General features: G+C 39.3%; 1 long non-coding RNA gene across 3 annotated transcripts; it reads left to right on the top strand.

Annotated features, from left to right (window-relative positions):
* The first annotated feature begins 11,855 nt into the window (after positions 1–11,855).
* On the top strand, positions 11,856–14,953 carry LOC121894466. 3 transcript variants are annotated; one of them, XR_006095542.1, is made up of 5 exons: positions 12,563–12,844; positions 12,940–13,108; positions 13,191–13,706; positions 13,800–14,009; positions 14,094–14,953. It is a non-coding gene; the product is annotated as an uncharacterized LOC121894466 (long non-coding RNA). The 3 variants fall into 3 exon arrangements; XR_006095541.1 differs by lacking the exon at positions 12,563–12,844 and adding an exon at positions 11,856–12,479 and having other exon boundaries at positions 13,191–14,009; XR_006095540.1 differs by having other exon boundaries at positions 13,191–14,009.
* Positions 14,954–23,103: the final 8,150 nt, after the last annotated feature.

Raw genomic sequence — 23,103 nt, 5'->3', positions numbered from 1 at the left:
GGTTGAGTTGTGAGATACTTCCAAGTTTGGGACTACCTTATATTCTGAAAATATCCCAAATTGTTTACATTTTTTGTTCATTATATGCAGATTAGCAGCAACACACACACGTCAGCACAAGGCGGAGCACAAATAACCAGCGCACTCACATCAGGAAAACCAGCTATTGGACTTTTTTTTTCTTCCTGAACACAAATAATTTTTAAAATATGTGTATGACATAAATATTGGAAAAAAAAACCTCTATTTGTGCTTTGCCGAATACTGGATTCAGATTTGGCTCCACACCTAATCTGGAGGGGGGCCTTAAAGAGACAGGAGCTAAAACGGTCTGTTTTAGACAGAGGCTGAACTGAGGGGCTGCATAAAGAGCCAGTGTAAGATAAATAAGGAGTTTGTTTAAACTGTAAATCATGCAGAGATATACCAGTAGAGCCCCAGATTAAAAATATATACCTGGAAGTGTGCAGAATATGTCCCCTTTAAGGAAACAATGATGCACTGGTAACCACAACACAACATGTCATACATCATACATGCATTTTTTACATCAGGTGCTGTGGAAAACATATTAATGAGTAGTTGAATTACAACTACAGCACAGCATCCCTCATGAAATGTAATTGGCGAAGCATTATTCCAAATGAGCGTTTGACTAATGAAAACTCATGTGTCAGCTGTCAGATCTTTGTTTACTGCCGCAGTATCATTCATTCCATCACCTCAGCGGTCCAGTCTGTTGGGGATATGATCAAATAACATGCAAATAATTTTTTTGACATACAATCATAATTACGAATTGCATTTGCATGATGTAGATTTATATTTAATTGTCTCGCAGCCTCATTCTCAACATGTCCCGCTGATGACAAAGCCATCTGACAAGTTGAGCCTAATGAGGTAAACCATGGCAGTTAATCTGTACAAAAACATTTACACAAAGACGAGTTTGTGCAGATGAGCAGATTAGAAGCAATAATGATGTCAGATCAAACAAGTGATTATCAAAGAAATATCATTAGCTTTTTGGGTCATCTGTCTTGAATTCATTTCAGACCACTTAGTAGCAATGATGATGAAGAAAGGGCTTCATTATTCGCACTTATTTGACTCAAATATCTCCGACTACTTCATAAGAATAACTATATGAACTATAGACGTTTAAAGAAAAAAGCAGCTTTTATTTTTTTATATGTTTTATGTTTTATTTCATCTCTCTGTTTAGGTTTTTACTTTATGTGCTGTATTGTGGTTTTATGTCTGAATCCATTTCATGTCTGTAAATTGTAATATGAGCAATCATGTTCTCAGCAGGACACAGAAAGGACATGAGATTTCCTGTTCATTCGTCTTTTATAATGATTATTCCTCAGTGCTGTAAATTAAAAAAGGTCCAGCTTGCTGTTGTCATAGCTTCAGGACATTTCCTGGTCTTGTATAATACATTATTCACCCCCGCTGCAACCCTGACGAGGATCTAAATGACGGGTGCATCTATTTATTTATTAATCAAAAATGCTGTATACATCGAACTTCAATCAAAGCTTCTCTATCCATTTTTGAGACCGACACTACATCATAATCATCGTCATCGCCACCACCACCAGCCACCACCACCAGCACCATCATCCACTATTATAAAAAGCCCAAAATGGGGCGTGTTGTCACAGCCCATGATGGATTCAGGGGGCAACACTGAATGTTGATCAAGGTGAGGCATGGAGGAGGCCCTGCTTGTCAGGGACCCGCCAGCATCCCCAGGCAATCTCTGCAGTCAGGAGATGGAAAGAGCACCGCTCTGAAATCCATCATGTGCCACCCACGAACAGAGCATTGATAGAGAGGAGCCGCTGTCCCCCAAGTAACAACATGTGAATGATTTGGGATTTCAGAGCTTATGGCGCTTTTTCAGGAGGAATAATTAATTAATGGTGTATCGTTGCTGATGCTGAATAACTTCCTTTTTTTTTGCTCCCTAAATAGAAAAAAGTAATGTACATAAATGTGTTTTAAAGCACCTTTTTGTGAATTTTCAAAATACATTTTACATTAGCTTAGGGTTTGATTTATACTGCAATATATAAACATGACATTTTAAGGCATAAATTCACTCAACAATGATCATTTTGGCACATATTCAGTTTTCTGAGTCCAAACCGTGTGCTTTGTGCCCAAAAGACCAACATTTATCTATTTTATTTATAATCTCTCTTTATATGTTCTACGTTTTATGTCCTTGTTCTGTGTATCTGTGTAAGAAGTTCAAACAATCACACAACCTTGATTTCACCAATTTCAGCGAGTTTACCTGGACCTTTATTTGATACTGCTGTAGCACAGAATGTTGAGTTAATGTGAAATTTCCTCTCTATTATACCTGTTACGGAGACAAAGATCAGAAATAATTGGAGCTGCACAGTGTTTGGCATCAGGAAATATTATGTACTGTAAGATCCAACTGCATCTGACAGATCTGTAGCCTCTGCTCTGTAAATGTAACAAGCAAATTACAAGATTAAAGATTTAGTTTAATAAGGAACACAGTAGCCTCACGGTAAATCTACATATTTGTGATGCTCATAATGTTCAGTTTTTAGACACTGTGTCAGAGAGGTATTGTTTCAACTCTTAAGGTCATTTTAGGCTGTAGTAAATGGTTTTGTTGTTGTTGTATTAGAATGAATTACATTGAAAAGTCTTTCTTCCTCCAAACCAATTTTCTGTGCATACAACAGGGCAACAAAGCATTTAAAACACCCTTTCATAACAGACACAGATAATACCACAACAACACTAAGGCCTCCGAAATTACCACAGAATTTTGGAGGCCTTTTGTGTATCACGTTTCCACTCAAACAGAAATGTTGAATCAAAACAAATTTGAATTACACAGTGGAACATCGCCATAACTTTTTATCATCATTGTTCTCATAATAAACCACTTAGTCTGAGTTATTTGCTGTTTTTTACAGATACTGAGACACTTGCATATTCGTACTGAACAGGATAGCAGCAGCATGTTTCTACAGTATGTCGTTAAATCAAAGAATTAGTGAAGGACCCTTAATTTTCTTTATGGTGCAAAATCATTAAAGAGCAAGAGTGTCAGTAAGTGATAGTAACTAGCTAAAGATGTGGAACAAATATGTCAGATAAGAAGATGGATGTTACTGTAGTTCCTGCAGAGGGTATTGGAAATGTCATATTCCTCTCATGTGTCCAATAAGTGCATGTGGTTCGAGTGTTGAGGGAGAACTATAAGGAATTGATTTTATAGTAGTGAATTTGATTTTCTGTGAGTCCATAGAGAAGATATCTAAGCATTGTTGATGAATGTGGTGCATCTCATAGCATTCAATATCTCCTGATGCAATTTAAAGTCAGAACACTTCCTCAGCCTTAAACGCAGACAGCTTCCACCTAAACGAAGGCACCCGGTGCAGGTCTGCAGTGCTAGGACTCAACGCAGCAGATGACAGGCCTTGTGAATATTCAACACAATTACAGTACGTGAAATATCATGCAGATGGAACAAACCCAGATCAAAGCATGTAATTAACCATCACAGGACAGTTTCCAGTGAGGGAGGAGAGCCAGAGATTAAGGGAGTTGGTGAGGATTGCGTCGATCATGGCTGCGTGAAAAGCAAGGCGCTCTCTTCTGCAGCAGCTGTTCCAACACTAAGGGTGTGTGTGTGTGTGTGTGTGTGTGTGTGTGTGTGTGTGTGTATAAGCAAGTGCAAGCATGTATCAGTGTGCATACTGTTTTCCTTTCATGTAAAAGGACTTTGGTATAAACTTGGCTTGTTTTTTAACAGCTATGAAAATAATTTCTCAATGCACAACAGAAAATCAAGATTTTTCAACGGCTAAAATAGTTTTCCTTTCAGTCATGAATTATCAAATGCAGTGCTGCTAAATTTCCCAGGTGAGCTGAGCAATGAGTGACTCATTTCCTACATGAAAAAAATACAAATTCAACCTCTGTACTTGTTTGGGTTGAGAGCACAAACCAAGAGAGAGAGAGAGAGAGAGAGAGAGAGAGAGAGGGAGGAAGAAAAAAAGCACATCAAGCTTGGGACTGGTGCTCAAGGTTGAGGTTGTCAATAGAGTCACAGCATTGTTAGGCAGAGGAGGGAGAGGAGCCAGCCAGAAATAGCATGGAGTCCAAACCATTGTCATGAAAGTCGTCTCCATTTCCCATGGGTCGCAGCGAGAGATAGAGATCTGAGAGGCAGCGTCTTGATAAAGATCACAGATTGACTGGGAAGCCTCCCTCAGGATTTAATTGAAGTCAAACCAAGTCACAACATCTTAGATCTAAGAGATGACCCTAGCAACACTCAATTTTTCATTCTCTATTTTTATCAGTATGCCCCTCCCATACTTTTACTTGTTTATTTATTGAAATACAAAATGTCCATGAAATTAGTTTGAATGTCATCCAGAACTGCCCCTGCAGCCCCCTGAAGACCCCGGATTGATCTGCCTCACCGGTGACCGGAAACCTATGAAGTTTTATCGTAAATTCCTACTGTAAAGTATGTTGTTTTTGTTGCTGTAGTTCTGTTTCCATGTGAATATATGACATGATTTGATCATGTACGTGACACTTAATGGGGTACTTCAGTAATTTAGTATTGTTTCAGTGCTGAATAGAATTGGCAAAATGAGTATCTGAACTTTTAGGCCCTTGGATCCTGCAATTCCCATTATGCAACTCTATAGCATTTTTTCATAATGTGAACATGTCATATCAGAGATTCTTTAATTACCAGTTTCCGACTTGGTCAACTTCCAAGTCATAATTACATCTGGGAAACTCAGATTTCCCTGAAAAGCTTCTACTGTTGTATATAGCTGACTAGGCGATGAAGCGGGAATAAAATTAGCTATCGTTCAAGGTAATTAAGCCCAACTTTAATGTCACTTTTTCCTGAACAACGGCCACTGTGGCCACAAGAGACAATTACAGGATACTTGTAAATTGAAGTGTAACAATAGCACAAAAAGAGAATAGTCCTATTCAGCAAACTGACTCAGTAATGTCAGTTAAAGAGCAGCATCTATCTAAAATTACATTACACCCACTAGTCATACCAGACAAAGTAATGCTGCAGCAGCAAAACCCCTGAATGTGTTGAATTGAAGGGTGCGTTTTCAACTTTTTGTTTGTAAGACACAGAATGTGTTTTTTTTTTCTTTTAAAAAGTTACGTAGCCTCACTACATCTCAGGATATAGTGCTTTATTGTCAAAGCACAGTATTTTTACCCCTCACATGACCAACTCAGCTCAACACAAGAGTTTTACAATGACGTTAACCCTTGCGTGTCGTAAACATGGGAATATTTCCCTACAATTCATCCCATATGATGTGAACACAACATTAGACCCACCCTGCCTGGTAAATGCCAATGTCTTTCAGATTCCAGGCCCCTAATTACATATTTGATCATTTTGAGGGACTGCAATCCTTTGTAGAAGTACTTAATTGCAGTGATGCAGTGATCAACTGTAGGTTTAATTTGCAATTGACAGTATGTTGCATCTCTCTTGTATCACTTAGCATTTTTCTATCTTGTAAACAGACTTATTCATCTACTGCTCAAATGTTTAACACCTGTCTCTGCTCAGGCTTTGCTCTGACAGTTATGCCTACTTCATCCGCTGACATTGTCACACAAAGTAAGGTCTGACAGCCATTCAGGCATGTATTACTGCTGTCACGTTTTCAAGTCCCTAATCTTAATTACGCACTGTATACAGCCTGAGCTCGCTTGGACCCATCCAGCTCAGGTTCAAGTGCGCCCTTATGGTGGGACACAGCTCTTGTTGTCTCTGAGCTGAGCTGTCAGGGTGGGACAAGAAGTCGGTGATTGATGCATTTCCCAGAGTGGCGGATTGTTCCGCTGAGTTGCCTCATGCACCAATAATGACACATGATGGAAACCCCTGTCAGTGAGCCATGATAGGAAATGAAGATGGATAGTGTCTTGGATGGGAAGTGATTTTGTCGAGCAGGAAGTTAAGAACGTTTTTGTAGTGATAATCTTGCACAATAACTGCCTGCAGTGCAGCATTTTCGGGTGGTGACAACATGAATTCTAGATAACAGTTTTAAAAAGATCAAATACTGTCATTTTGCTTTGGTTTTGCTTTTTTGTTTTTGTTTTCAAAAGCATACTTTTGTGACTGTTTTTATCTTTTGCTGTTGATATGCTTACATATCAAATGTATATGTGGATTGCAGTTCCCAGTGAGAGGATTAAATGTTTATTCATTTTGATTTTTTTCTAAATATATAACGCAAAATGAAAGTATATTAAAGAAGGAGGGTTAAAAGAAAAAGGGTTTTTCAAAGTAGGAAAAAATAGCGGATAGTGGTCTGAGGATTATTAAGATTGCTGTAGCTTCAATATGCACGTCACAAACATGTTTTTATATTCACAGGATTAATAATGTTATTCATCATTAGTGGATTATTTTCTCAATCTGTGTTACATGCTTGTCACCGTCACACATATTTCTGCCCATTATGAAAGCCCAGAAGACTGAGGTGCTAATCATCCTACAGGGAACTCCTGTACAAACCACAACACGCAGCAGGAAAGCATCAGATTCATTAAATAATTTCATATTTTTAACACCACTCTGTTATCTCAACATCCTAACAGATGACACATTTGAGTGGGCAATTGTCTGAGGCTTACACTGTAGATTTCAGTGAAATGAATCATTGTAGCTACAGCTTACTGAGTAAAGCCGTGAACACAGTCGACACAGCGTGTACTTGAGCCAGCCTTGTCACTGGAAAACGGAGCTAGCGCCCTCCTCCTTCCCCTGGTTTACAGCTTTAGTCTCTTCACTTGAGCTGGATGATTTTAATTTGTCAAAACTGTTTACCAGCATGCCTCCAAGGCTATTACTGGTGTGTCATGAGGGAGCAGATAGGTAATGAAAAGCATACAAATGGCAGATGAAAAAAGAATTGCTGAGAAGGGGAGAGGGGTTGGGTGGATAATGTAGGTGGCTCTTTCATGTAAAAGGAGGCCGGCAGTGATTTATTATTCCATCTTTTCTTGAGAATCAATTATGCTAAAATGCTAATCGGGAACATTATGAATTTCTCCATTTGTTATGAATAATTCAAATATTTATTGGGTGTGGGTTGACAACTCAAACAACTTTGTCCTTAGCACAATGCATAACCTACGCACCTACCTAATGAGGTGATGTCTGATTGTCCTCTTTTCACACGGAGATGCTCACCCCTGTCTTGTCATTGCAATGATTCACCTTGTTCAATACCAATAAAAGGGCTGAACGTCTGTCCTCAGATGCTTCAAACTAAATCCTGCTCTAACGCAAAACTCAACAAATAAACGCCCATCCGGTGGCACAGAGCTACGCAGCCACAAGAAGGGTACAGCATGCCAGGGAAGAGGAAGAGGAATGCAGCAGAGGAGGAGGAGGAGGAGGAGGAGGAGAAGTGTCACTGGCCAAAGAAGTAATGAGGCCACACAGACACAAGGATGACAAGGACACGTCTGGGTGGCTGTCGTCATTTAAGTCCCACAGTGCGAACCACCACACAGTCAACCCGCATTAATGTCACACTGGCCTATCATGGGGAATTAATTACACACCTGTTAATGACAGGCCACTGGAACGGTTCCCTCTAATATCCATCTGGGTGTGATACCTGATCACATGATGTTATGGCAGTTGTTACTTCTCATAATCAAAACACACCAATGTGCCTGTGATCACACTAACTACCGCAACATATGCCATTTCTGCAGATGCTTTTATCTGAAACGCCACGGTAGCATGACTGCATATATTTTCAGCATGGATGCTCCAGCAGGGAATCAAACACCTCATCTGAACAGCAAAACACAATCCTCTAGCCACTGAGCAGCACAGCAGGACTAACTAACAATTTTTCACACTTTCAATTGATCTGTTGATTATTTTGCCAAATAAATGATTAGCTGTTTAGTACTTAAACTGTAAAAACCAAAGTGGCATCTTCAATTTACTTGTTTTTATAGTCTAAACGATTAGTCAGTTAGTCGATTCGTAATTATCTCAATAATTTATTAATCTTTTAAGAAATTTTTTAAGCAGAAATTTAAAAATGTATTTAAAAATCAATTTCACAGATTCTAGCTTCTCAAATGTGAATATTTGGTGGTTTCTTTGGTCTTCTATGATAATACAGCTAATATTTTGGGTTTTGGACTGTTGGTCAGACAAAGAAAAAGAAATTTGAAGATGTCACCTGCAACATTTTTCACTATTTTCCAACATTTTAAGGACCAAACAATTTTTTATTACTCATAAAAAATATCAGCAGATTAATGAATAATGAAAATAATCAACTAATCTGCTGTTGTTTTCTTAAATAACTTAATAAAATCTAATAGAATAACAAAAAACTCTTGTCAGTTTTCCGAAACCCAAGATGACATCTTCAGTTGTCTTTTTATCTGACCAACAGTCTATAATCCCAAAAATATTCAGTTTACAATTATATAAGACAGAGAAAAGCAGCAAATTCTCTCAATGAAGAAGGTAAAATGAGAAAATTTGCGAGTTTTTGCTTTATAAATGACTCAACGGATTCATCCATTATCAAAATAGTTCTCAAACATTTTTTTCTGTAGATCAATTAACTGATTAATCGACTAATCGTATCAGCATTAATATATAGCAACACATAGTGAAATATATGAAAACCGTTCTTTGCATATGCTGTATAAATCGTGACCTATCAGAAGCCCCCGGATGAAGCGAGAATCGCTGCCAAACTACGTTTTGAGGAGGATTCAGTGAGGGAGTGCAGCAATGACACGCTGGTGTTAATTAGACAGCAGCAATGGAGGGATCGCTTGATCCAGTGCTCTGGCAGCCAACCGCAGCCTGGTAATCAGGTCACGCAGATTGATATGATAATCCCAGGGGCACAGCATGAAAGGAAAGGCTAACTCTGCATTGGCAGGGAGCGAGCCACGGATGTGAGGGGGAGATATCCCTCTGAAGTCAGAATCATTCTCAGGCCTTGGATGGCAAGTTGAGTACTGAGGAGAGAAAGAAAGAGAGAGAGAGAGAGAGAGAGAAAAAAAAGTCGAGGGAGAATAAGAGAGAAAAATCATTCCTTCTATATAGATAATAATCTTGGCTACTATGGAATTTCACTCAGTGGCAGGAAAAGACGCTGAGAGCTGAGGTGCACAAAAAAGACGGCAGATGGGATCCAATACATGTGACAGAGGATTGTGTAGCATTACAGCATCCTATCTTGTTCAGAGTCAAGGTGGTAGGGCTTAGGTACCAACAGTCAAAATAAGGTGCAGAAATCTTCATAGAAGTTTCTGCTGAACAAGTTCCACTGAAGAAAGTTCAGCTGAAGAAATTGCCTCATGAAGACAGTCTACATTTTGCTTTGCAGTCAACAGTGCAGTCACACGTACTGAGAACATAATGTGAAGGGATTAAATCCCAGAATATACAAAGATTTTCAATCAGCTTCTTACTGTGAGCTACTGTATGAGGTCCTTCATGAATACAGTTTTCTGTCAAAGTTTTGATTATTTCCCATTGGAGAGTTCTTTATTTATTTCTTTGTAGCTCTTCTGACTAGTGTGAAAGCTAATGCTATACTTCCAGATATAACAGGCACTGTAGTTTTGATAAATTAATTTGGTAGGTACCTTATTTTACAAGGCCATATGGAATCATACTATATTGTAGAAATATGTCATGTATGGACATCAGAGTCTGCAGCAAATTGATAAATGCAGGGAATGTGCACTGTTTGTTGATCACAAATCAGGATTTCTCTGAAAATGAAATATTTATTGTTTCATCTATCAATACAATCTGACAACCCATTACAGAAAGAGAAGTGACAGTGTGCATATGGAACACCTGTCTATGTATATGATGCAGCACACATATCAGATACATTAGATCCTGTCCAGCTTTGATCCTGATATGCACCCAGTTCACATGGGGGAACTGATATTCTTCCCCATATCAAAGACATTCTGTGTGGCTGCATCACAGCCACGCAAGTTGCCAGATAACAGTCACTCATCAGCAATGCACTTTTCTTGACATTTGCAACCATGTGCTATTACCAAAAAGGCCTTGACTTTCCTGGAGTGACATTTAGGCCCTGAGTGAGATATACTGTATCAACATTACACGTTGCAAATGGGGACCAAAATCTATTCTGCCTTCATGGAAATGTTAAGAAAACACAGAGTGGGTGTAAGGTGAGTGGAAATGCAAAATAACAAACACAAGCAAGATTTTTATTACACACACACACACACACACACACACATATATATATCATATACTGTGTATATATATATATAAAATACATCAAAAATTTATTGAGATGAGACTGTGGAGACAAACGTGTGTTAACCTTAAGTGAGGGATAATTAATGCTGCATTAACTCATTTTTTCCTACTTGGGGGCAGAGGAATTGCAAAATGAGTCAATATACAGCTCTAACATATTAATGGGAAATGGGTGTATTTACAAAGTGCTTTGATCCAAAGCTCTTTACAGTTGTGGGGTTTTTTTGTTGTTGTTTTTTTTTTACTGCTCATTCACCCATTCACACACACCAAAAGCAGCTACCATGCAAGGTGCTGGCCTGACCATCAAGAGCAGTTCAGTGTCTTGCCCAAAGACACATTGACATATAGACAGGAGGAGCGGGGGATCGAACCACCAACCCCCGTGATTAGTGGATGGCACAATATTTGGAGAATGGTTTCTGTTTAGTTTTTGTTTTTTACTATTTGCTCTGTTTTGGTCTCTCACAACTCCTGAGAAAAATATCTATCTGTTTAGCTTCTAAGAGTTTGAATTTCCTAGTTGCTAACTTTGGTGGTGGGCAATGAGTGTACAATGGGTTTATTTGAGCTAGCTGCAGCTGTCTGCTGCTGCTGGAAACATTTTTGGTGAGAACAGTTAAACTCTACCATGCTGTAAATTTGCCGAACCAAACCAAAGTTGCAATACACGATATCTAGCCACTAGATGTCACACTATAGCTCCAACATGTCGTTTAATCAATAAAGTTGGGCCAAAAAAAAAAAAAGAAGAAAAAGAAAGCAGTTCTTAAACCAACAGCTCATGAAACTCCAATCAAACCATCTCAAATGCTTTCAGAAACATATTTTAGTGTACTGTTTAGCTGTAATTTGAGAAAGTTTGTGACACGGTCGCCATCTTGGAAATGGACGTGGAGGACATGGAGGGACTCATACACTATAACACGCACGCTCACATGCACTAAGTAAATAGTTGTTTGCTGACATCCAGTGAGGCTGAATGTCATTTATTGCACCTTTAAAGAGGCTTAAAAGTATTGATGCACAGTTCCAACGTTTTCTCTACAGATATCGATTCCAAGAGCTTGCCAAATTTAAACTATGTACACCCCGATACTTGGAACTCATTGGGAAAGTTTTTATGTAAGGTAACAAGAGGTCAGACTTTGCTCCAGTATGGAGCTAAAAACTGAGCCAGCGGCCCACCATAACAGATAGCAGAATATTGAATTATGGAATGACATTGATGGTGAAACTTTTTAAAATGTATGATTGTAAGATGGCTGATATATATGAGGTGTTATGGTGAATCGATTTGGTGTATCTCGACTAAAAACACGTTCAGGGCTGCAGAGTTTCATCACTGCAAGCAACCCCTTTCACATTACACGTATTAATTTTATTAATGTATAAAAAATGTTAAGTGAAGCTTTGTTTTATTTAGCAGTACATGTTCTGAAAACATTTAGTTGGAAGGAAGATTATAGAAATAGTTTTATTAAAAACGTAAATATTAATTCAAACATATTAAGTATACATGTAAACACATAAGTTCATTTTGTTCAAAATACCAAGTCTTCAAGTCCTTACAGGTTTTCACATAATCTGATCACTTTCTGGTCTGTGTCATTAAAAATGCCAAACGCTTAGAGGGCACAGCAGCGTATTCTGTGTTTCCTGAATATCATTTCAGGGGCTAATGAGTAGTCACCAGAGGAGAGAGATACACAAGCTACACTGAGAACACAATGTTCAACAAACTGACAGAAAAGAAATGAATGAGAGAGAGACCCAGACAGAGAAAGAGGCGTTATCAGATGCATTTTAGACAGCATGTAACCCAATGGAACGGCTTTGCTTTAGAGAGGCTGCCTTGACCTTTTCAGTATTCATCACCAGATTGCATCTCCAGCCCCTAAACCAATCAGCACTGTGGAATTTCCAGGTCAGCGTAACCACCTCAAAGTAAAGGTCAATATGGAGCATCCAGGTTCCGCAATAACTTGGAGATGGTGCATGGCGAAGAGGTTTATCTACCTGGCAAATGACATATTACCCCACCGTGGCTTGAGTCCCTTTTAGTCCACTGCGGGACTATGTTGGCTGGCTGCAGAAAAAGGTTTGTCATCTTAAAAAAAAAATGCTGGTTCAGTCTATGTCAACCTCAGTTCAGATTGTGCAGATACACATTGTGGCGGATACACATGGGTATTGGTATTGTTATTAGTGACTGGTGGATCAATGACAAAAGTATTGATAGTGTAATACTTGTAAAGTATCAATTTTAGAAGTAGAGCTGATAAATATTGCAGTCTCCATCCCAGTTATACATCACACAGAATCGTGGATGTAGATTCTAGAAATCCTGAGCCCTGTCATTGAAGAGCCAATCCTCAAAGATATCAGTGCCTCTGTGGCTAACGGGCTGGAGGTGGATGAGACCACAAATGTGTCTGTTAAGAAGCGGCTTGATGTTCACGTTAGGTATAATTTTATTCAGAGAATGACAACAATTCTGACTTACAATAATTTTGAACGGCATGTCTTTATTATGTTTAATATGTCTCTTTGTTCATCAGATACATGGACAAGGAGGGGCTGTTTACAGCCAATTTCTGGGCCTGGTGACAGTAAGTGATGGATGAGCTGACACCATTGTCAAAGCAGTAACGGAGGTCCTCACAAAAAAGAACATTCCCATCCAGAAGATTTATGGCCTGAAGACAGATGGAGCAGTTGTCATGACTGGTATACTACCATCAAAAACAAGGTTGATATTTACTGCTTAAAAACTAAATCATGATATAAAACATTTTTTGTCCTGAAACAGGGAGAGAGAGTGGGGTGGCCATGCAGCTACAGGACACCTTCCCATGGTTGGTGTCAGTTGCATGTGCCCCACACCACCTCGCCCTGTGCTGTAAGGACGTTTCATCAGGAGTGGCTTATATGGACTACTTCAGGGACATTTTACAGCAGCTACACCTATACCTTAGGAACAGTGCTAATGGCACAGCTGGACTCTGGGCTCCAGCAGAGTGCTTGGGCATGGATAACCTGAAAGTGAAGGTATCATAAAGGGAAAAAATATCTATTCCATATTTGGAGGCTGTTGCAAGCCATGGCCATTTCCAACCTGCAGCAACACCTGAGCACTGTCCTGGTGGCCTTGGCCAAGAAAACTGAGCTTAAGAAATGGCCAACAGCCAAGGCGTTGTACAGCCTACTGATCACCCATTGTTTTGTGGCATCGGTGCACCTGCAAGTGGATGTGCTACCACATCTCAGCAGGCTGACGAAAGTGTTCCGGAAGGAAAATGTGAACTTCGTGGCTCTGAAAGTTCAAGTACCCTCCAGTATTTTATTTCTGACACCACTGACCATACATTGCTCATACTAACCAGATACCTGCAGTTGCATTTACACCTTATGTTATTAGGTCCCTGTAACAATGGCCTGCCTCTGAGCAATTAAGGATGCTGGAGACTGTCAGCCAACTGGGTCTTTCCTGTCAAAGCTCGACCCAGACCTGGACAACCCTGCTGGACTCAGGGCTTATAATATTGTCCATGAGGAGGAGAGGAACAAGAGAGGTAGACATGAAGAGGGACTGACTAGGGATGAGCTCTGGGCCCAGTTCAGGAGCCAAGTATGTTCGTTTTAGATGCCTTTTAAATGTTTTGTATATGGACAAACAAGTTTCAGTTCAATAGTTTGTTTTTGCTATGGTTAGGTGATGGATCCATATACTGATGGCCTACTGGAGAGCCTGAGGAGGAGGTTTCAAAACCTGAACCTTTTAGGCCTTCCATGTGCTCATCCCTCGGGCAGCAGCTGATGATAAGACAGTTAACGTGGCCAATTTGCAGCTCCTTGCTGGCAAATTTTTACAGAGCCATGAGGTGCTGCAGGAATGGCCTTCTTTCAAGCAGCAGATGCTAGATGGGGCATTCAACGTATCATGAAATGAATTACAGTGAGTCATATGCCTTTTCACAAGTTTTCTAGCCTAGATTGATGGTTGTGTTTAATTTGTTTCAGGACATGGATCAGCAGCACCTGATGTAGTGCCTTGCATCAGAAGTGGGTGAATGGGGGCAGCTCTACCCATCACTGAGCAAGCTGGAGGCCATTGGCCTGACCACCCCAGTTTCCAGTCCCATATCCACTCCTCTGTTGATTATTATTTTTGTATTTACAGTTGAAGACTGACCGCAGAAATCGTTTACAGGGGGAACACCTTGCCACTTGTATGCACTTGAGCATCAATGGCCCCCCAACAAGAGAGTTTCCTTTTGGGAGAGCCTTAGAGCTATTCTTTCAGAGCCCTCAAAAGATCAAATGCTCTCAGACACGATGCCAACTATGCCACCACTAAGGCTTTGTTTTAGACCCACCTTGAACCTTGAGTGTTTGGGGACGAGAATAGGATAGGGTAGGGAGCTTAAAGAAGTGGAAGGAAGGGAATGGAGGGGACGGCAGAAAGGTTGGGAAGGCCAGAGGTGTGAACGATGGGTAGTATTTGTAGTATTTGTTATGTGATGTTACTGTATATGGGTGGTTGTTGATATAATAAATTTTTTGTTCAATAAATGTCAGTTGTTTTAAAGATTACACTTTTATTATGTTCAATAAAAGTATATTTTCCTAAGTCTTGAGACACCTCATATGTAAGCTAGACAGACATAACCCCTGCACAAATGTACTGTATTTACTAAGCCCTCAAGACCTCTTCTAGTGCCAGTAGATACATAGAAACCTCCCAGCAGGGTATGCTTTGCATGCATCCAAAAAAAAATTTCACATCTGCTGCTACAATTCCATCCAAGGGGGAACACTGAACATTTATCTTCATCTGAGTTATGAGTGTGCAGCTTTTCCACTTTTTTTGATGTCTGCTAGCAAGCCAGCACCTCACTAGAATAGGTGTGCGTTTTCTATGCTATCAAAGTGATTGTATCTGAGGTAAGGGTTAAAAAACTGGATGAGGCGACTCTTTGGCTCAGCCCCTCCAACATGGCTCCATCGATTTCCAACAATAGTTGTCCATCTGGAGTCTAACTCCACCTCACAGATATAGAGATCAAAGCACTGATAACAGAGGGCAGATGTGTGGAAACACAGGCCTGACTGTGTTTCTGAACCATCACTTTGGCTCCCTCCAGATATAGAACAGAGGTCTGCAGTTAAACGCAGTGGACGTTAAATACAAATAAGCAAAATGGTTTTTGGTTTAGTTTCTTATTCTTTAATGAAAAAAAATAAGAGGACATCTAATCCAAGTTTAAGGTTGGTTTGTTGTATCGTTGTGCAAAAGCAATATTTTTTCACCCCAGAGAAGAGCCATTGTTCTAATATTTTGTCACATTGTATTGACAATAACAACAGCTATGTCTAAAAGAATTTTACAAACTGCAATCAGCAAAGAGCACAACATCAGACTGGCTCAACTAACACTGCTTATCAGCCTCTTAAATGTAAACATGTCACCAATCACTCACATGTAGCCTACCATTACAACCACACTTTTTCCAACTACTGTATAGGTAATTAAGAGTTGATCTCGGCACTTAATAAAAGTCATTATGTCACAGTAATTAAACATCAGTCACAACTTAAATTAAGATGAAAACCAAAGAAAGCTTGTAGTCATTTATATTCTTGTGAGCACACTGGCATGAAATGCCACATGTAAACATTTTCTGTCACAGGCAAGCAGGCTGACATTATTTTAAATCTTTTAGTAAGACCACCTGAGGCTTTGGAAAAGAAAATTCTGTTAACAGGTAATTTCTTTACACTGTTGAATCACAGCATGAGTGATGAAATGAACAGGTTGGGAGTTGAGAACAGCAAGATGTAATAGAAATGTCAATTCAATTAAAACTGAAATGTAGTGGTTATTCTTGTGTGTAAATTCATACTAATAAAGTGAGGTTTATAAGTTTTAGAAAAACAAATGATTAAGCTTATGAAGTGAGGATTTTTGATGAGGATTTAACTACTTTGATGTCTGTGATGTCCAAAACATATTTTGTTGAAGGATGATTGACACAGTTACCTCACAAGAAGGTCCTTCAATCGTCATGTATTCCTTGTGTGAACATTAATTTTTCTGAATGTGAATGTACAGTAAGAATGAGAGTGTCAGCTCTGTAATGGACTGGTCACCTGTATAAAGAATTTCACTTCCTCCTGTCAAGTGAATACCGAGATACACTGCCCCTGCAACCATGAACAAGTGGAACAATTAATAAACAAATGCATTAATTGTTATAATTATGGCAGTCCATTAAGCTTTCACAAAATATTGTGTCAAAATGTTTTGTAAAATGAAAGTTATGGAAGTAATATCTAACTTTTTTTTAAAGATTTTTTAAAAGGTTGTGTTTTTGGTGGTATGAAGTCAAGCATAACTGGTGACATAGGAGTAAACTAGTGCCCATTTGTTTTGTTTTTGACTGAATCAAAGCCCAAGCAGTACTGGATATTTTGGAGCCGATATTGATGTCAATATTTAAGAGTCTATAATAATAATAATAATAATAATAATAATAATAATATATTGGCCAATAGTCCATTGGCCATAGTGTATGTTTTTTTTAAACATACACAATATAACATAAACATGTTTAATAATAATTCCTCAAATTTGCTTTTTTAAAGTATTGTGACCATGATGTGTAGTGAGGAGGACATTTTAGAGTTAAATAAATCAATGCTCTCTGGTAGACAAACACATTGGCCCGGCAGATTTAACAATCCAGCTCCAGTTTGAGTCAGCTAGCCTGTATGCCATGGATGCATTAAGAGAACTGGATACGGCGCTGCCATTCAACCCCGCTGCTAATTTTCTCCAGTGGCCAATCGCAGTATTGCACCAAAAAAAAGTCCCCTGCAGCCTGAAAAGCATTTTCCCTGTAGACCACCATTTTGAAAGAGACATCTATAAAACTGTTGATAGGACACCTTAAACTGCAAACACAGTCAATTATTACTCTTTGTATTATGATTTTTTAAACAATGAAGGTTTTAGATTTGTAAAATTATCCCAGAGCCTAAAAATGATTTTAACATTCGCAACATCATCCCAACAGATGACAGTCTAACCTGGAAAAACCTGGAAACTAGAAAACTTATGCACCATCTTTGATGGGTATGCAGTTCCTATAATAAATCAGTGCTGTATACACACAATTTATGTAGAGTAGTAGATAATTAAAAAAATGTATCACTAAGGATTAGGAATGGCAGTTGAACCTGAAAGCAGAAATTGTAACAGAGTGATATGTCCTAACAGTGGTCTGATGTGAATGACCAGCAGTTGGCCTAAAAGTTAGAACCACAGGCCTCTCATCCACCAAAAGAGTGACTTTGTTCAGCACATCTGGAGAGTCTGCATACACATTTCTGCTGTTATATATATACATGCACAATATACATTCACTGTATGTTCGCTATATGAGCTGAGGGTTATCAGATTTTATGCACAGACACCCTCAATGTAAGGACTATGCTTTTATCACTCTTCGATTTTGCTGCAACAGAGCCGGAGTGAATTCCATCAAGATAGCATGGAGGATTTGATAACTTGGACTAGAGATTCTGCCTTTTCCACAGACAGTTTCTTAATGCATCTCTGCTGCCGCCTGGCACTAATGGTCAAGAGTGGCTACTAATACTCTACTGCTGGATATTTAATCACCCAATCAATCTTACCTGTGACAAAGGTTTCTTAGCTACACTTGGCAAGAACATCTCTGCCTGCAATCTCCACCACATTTCCCCCGTCAATGGAACGGGAGAATAGGTGGAGAGGAGAAAAGAAGGGGAGGCGAGGGGGAGAGAGGAGAGGGGAAAGGAGATGGGAACAGAGAGGAGGAGGAGGAGGGGGTGTTTAATCTACTGATTCAATTCCTGCCAATGCCCGTCACTCTCCCTCTCTGTCAGGGAGGGCAAATGGAGCATGCAGCCCAAAACACCAGACCAAATCACATTTTCTCTCAACTTCTCCGCCTCTCTCTTGCTGTCTCTTTTGCATCTCTATGTCTATCTCCTGCTCCATCTCTCACTCTCTCTCCATCTTTCTGCCTCTCTATTGCATTTACCTCCCTTTTCGCACCCACTCTCCGACTGACTCCCACTCCCCACATCCTTCAACCCTGTGAAAACAAAGTCTTTGAACTGAGCACTTATCTGAAAGAATTTGTAATCCAAAGACTTTGTGTTTCTTGCTCTAGGTCACCGATTAGACAGTCAGACCTCTAAAGCAAATCTGCAAAAATGATCATCCACACAATCAATTTATCTTAAAAATAAATGTAGCTGACGGAGTAAGTCAACCAGTCAGACACATTTTGTCAACTAGGGAAATTTATTCTTAATTGTCAGCTGCACATAATAGCACTCTGACCTAGAAGCGGTGTTTAGAAAAAGAGAAATCCAAAGATTTTTTGATTACCTTGGGTAACCTCTAAAGTCCAACTGAAATTAAATTGCCTTTATTGTCTACTACAGCATACCTATCTGCTTTGTAAATCACTTGTCCTTTGCTCTTCTTTGAGAGAAAAAAAATCAGAAACTAAATGAAAGAAATTTATATTTTAAATTCTACATGATTATGCCCCCTAGTCAAACATTGTTTTGATTAAATACTATTCTGCCGACTGCTTCCGTAGCTGCAGAGTTATTTTCAATAAAGCAAATCAAATCTTGAATAAAGCGATAACGTGGCGTTCTATCGTAGGCAGACCAGATGGTCACACTGAGCTGGATAGCATCCTACTACAGTGGTTCTCAAAGTGGGGTCCAGGGACCCTCAGGGGTCCTTGAGGGGGCTCCAGGGGGTCCCCAGCAAAATGAGAATCATTTATTTTCACTATAAATCCATCTATAAGTAACACAATGACAGAATGTATGATTATTTTGGTCATGAGTTTTGTACGCTCTCTGTAATATAACATCTAAAAGCAAAAATCTTATCTTAGATAGGGGACCCTGGGACAAAATTATCAAACGGGGGTCCGTGGTCTAATTTGTGTCAGTTTAGGGGTCCTTGACATGAAAAAGCTTGAGAACCACTGTGCTACACAACACAAAAGCCACAGACTATAAACAACGTTAGCTTTCCTGCTAAAGTCTCCCTCTTATCTAATTTACTTGAAAAATTGCCCTATACTCTAACTCATTTCATTCATTCATTTACAGTTTTTTTCCGTTGATTAATGAGCATTGTCCCTGTCAAATAAATAAATTTTAAAAAACACACATCTTGTCCTGCACCTTAGCTTCTTGAATGAGCCACCAAACATTCACCATTCACTCAGTTAGCAGGCTAGATAGCTAATAAGCTGCAGCACATTAAACAGCATGTCAACATGCCTGCAAATGTCACTTCTGCTCCGTTAGATGTTGGTTTGGTCATTGCTCTTCAAAATCCCTGTTAGCAAAACACTGTCTGCCCATAACTTGTAGCTACAGCAGTTTGTTTACTTTGTCTTTGTTCCATATGGTGCACCAAGGAACTTCAATGTCAGTCTGTCTGATTGAAACATCTCAACAACCATTGGATGGATTGCCATAAAGTTTTGTACAGACATTTGTCATTCCAAGATGAGAAGATCCTCATAACTTTGGTGATGCCCTAACTTTTCCTCTAGGGTTTCAAGTTTCCACATCACACTTTTGTAAGTTGCATATTGAACCATGATTGGCTCCAAACTACTTGTGATGTCACAAATCACGCTCATAGGTACATGCCTTAAACTCAGTTTTAAGGTAAGCACGGAGAAACTTTCCACTTTCAGCAGATGAATGTGAAAACTGTCTTCTAGTGTCAAACTCTGCACAGTGAAGCTCAAATATCCAACTGAAGTAACAAGAAGAAAAACACAATTTTTAACTTGGCATGGGGGGGGGGACTTTAAGTGAAATATCGGTCATCAATCTATCTTTTAACTGTGTATTTGAGAAAATACTTAAATAATGATATGAGCCAGCATAAAATCATTGGTCATATAAAATACATTTCTGAAGTACTGCTCACCCTCCTCGCTATATAATCATATTGTAATTCGGCTAATAAACACTCCTCCCTGAGTGTTTCTGGTGATGGGAATGTAATGGGACTTATATGATATATTGCCAGTGATGTGATGTATAAAGAGGACTACAAGAATAAATATGTGTCATGAGATGATATTCTTTTATTAAGCTTCTATATAATTTTCCTCTTGCTTTTATCTGTCTTTCTACTGTGGCTCTGCACCTTGCACAGGGAGTGAAGCAGACATGCAATATGGCTGGATCACTCCCACAAGCCACATACTGTGAGATGAATTATACTGTAATGTTTTTCTCAATTTCCGTCTGTTTAATTGTATTATTCATAAACTGTATATTCCCATGTCGCCGGTACAATTTCAAGCCGGATGTTTGCATTCAGAATTCAATGTTACAGGTCAGTTCATCGAAATCCACATCACAGTAGGTCTCAAATTAAAAATTTACTGTCAAAATCAGAGATATGCAATATAACTCTAAAAGCATACATAGAGTATGTAATTAGTAAAATGTCTATGTCTCACTGTATCAGCTTTGCTTTGCAGTGGTAGAGATGAAGCAGCTTTATTCATCCTCCTGCCAGCTTACTGAGTTGACACATTAGCATACATGCCTTATGTTCTGTCTTTTTTCCATCCTCTTTTCATCTGTGCAGAGCCCGAGGCTGAGAGTGCCACTGTGCCGCTCTAAGCTTTGTCACCCTCACATGGGGCCCCTGGCTAGCCACGCCAGCTCTCTCTTCAGTCCTCTCATTTACACCCAGCATAATTAAGAGCTTCGACCCTAAAAAGCTGGTGACTCTTGTAGAAACAACTCCAAGAGGATTTCACACTAAAGCTGCCAAAGCAGCTGAGGGACTGAAGTCAGAAATAACGGTGCAAACTTTCTGTGAGTGACTCACTGGAATTACAGTGCACAAGAGACTCAATATATAAAAAGTCCAGCCTGTCCTCATAAGAAAAACAACAGTATAGGTCAAAAACTCTGCTGGCAAAAACGACCTATAGTTATGCTTGAGTGACAGACGCTATCTAACAGCCATGGTAATTATGACACAAAAGAGAGAAGTGACGCAGTTCAGATAATGTCTATATTAGGTAACAAATGTCCATATTCAGAGGTGGCAGGTTAAGTGGATGACTAGATGGATAGATGGCAAAAAGTGGACTTAGCTGCAGGAGACCGCTGTTTGCTTCCCATTTCCAACCATAACTATGTTGTGTTGTTTACTGTTGCCAGGACGACGGAGACTGCCAAACTTTAAGGAAGTAGTAACTTTAACCCACACCACGTTTCAAGTGATCATTGTAACCTAAACCATGACTTTTCCCTAACCCTAACCAAGTGGTTTTTGTTCCAAAACCTAACCAAACCACAGCTTTGTCACACCATTAAACATAATTATTTTTTAACAGTGATTTGTAAAGGTTTTGGAAAGCACAGATAGATGTGGCATATATGTGTCATTCTGGAGTGCATGGTACAATCAACCTATGTGGTCGTTTAATTATGAGGATGTGTTGAAAAAGTCATCCATGGACAGTGTAATATAAGACACAGTACTCCCATTACAGCTGCTTGTCAGCATACCCATACTTAGCATTAAGGGAAGTGCTATAAAGAAATTGAGATGTTATGAAAAGAAAAATACCAATAAATCTTGTAGTTTCTCTTCCACTTTCACTGATAACTCTCTAGGTTTCAGTGTAAAATGCAATACTGTTTTCCTCTTCTGCCAGTTGGATCTATAATCCAGTACTCTGAAATGTGTGTTCTTGTATTACATATAGCTCCCTTTTTCTCCAGGGAACCTTTTTTGGAACTCAATGAGTAAGTGGCAATCAAGGTAATCCACTTAAAAGGGTCAGTACAATGGGGACTTGAAATTTTTAGATTACAAAACCAAAACCACTCTGGGGATTGCACTGTATTTCATTATTGTAAATAGACCTTGTCCCAAATTAACAATATTAATAATTTTAGTGATGGGATGTGTAAAACATCTTCATACAGCAAAGTCGATCATTGGTCATGATTCTATTGAATCCCATCTGAGGATTTTGCTGATCTGCAGGCTGAATTGGTGGGAAGTAACACTAGTAGTGTATTTTTTCCAAGTTTGACAAATTAAAGGAAAAAACAACATAAAGTGTCTTAGTAAGGTGTTAGGCCTCCGTGTGTCACCGGAACAGCTTCATTGCACCTTGGCATCGATTCTACAAGTCTCTGAACTCTACTGGAGGGATGAGCACCATTCTTCCAAAAGATATTCCCTCATTTGGTGTTTGGATGATGGTGGACATGTCAGTCTAAAATTTCCCCTAAGTGTTCAATTGGGTTGAGATCTGGTGACTGCGAAGGCCATAGCAAGTGATTCACATCATTTAATACTCATCAAACCATTCAGTGACCCCTCATGCCCTGTGGATGGGGGCACTGTCAAACTGGAAGAGACCACTCTTATCAGGATAGAAATTTGATCAGTCAGAACAACTTTGTATTGATTTGCAGTGACCCTTCCCTCTAAGGGGACAAGTGGACCCAAACCATGCCAGAAAAATGGCCCCCACAGCATAACAAAGCCACCAGATCCCCTCACTAAAGGGGTCAAGCATTCAGGCCTGTACCGGTTTTTACTTTAATTTGTCACCCATTTGTAAATATTGGTTATGGTTAAGTTA

This window comes from Thunnus maccoyii, chromosome 3 (genome assembly GCF_910596095.1).
Source record: "Thunnus maccoyii chromosome 3, fThuMac1.1, whole genome shotgun sequence".
NCBI classification, from domain to species: domain Eukaryota; kingdom Metazoa; phylum Chordata; class Actinopteri; order Scombriformes; family Scombridae; genus Thunnus; species Thunnus maccoyii.
The sequence above is the reverse complement of the archived record's forward strand: the minus strand, read 5'-3'. Positions and strand labels throughout refer to the sequence as shown.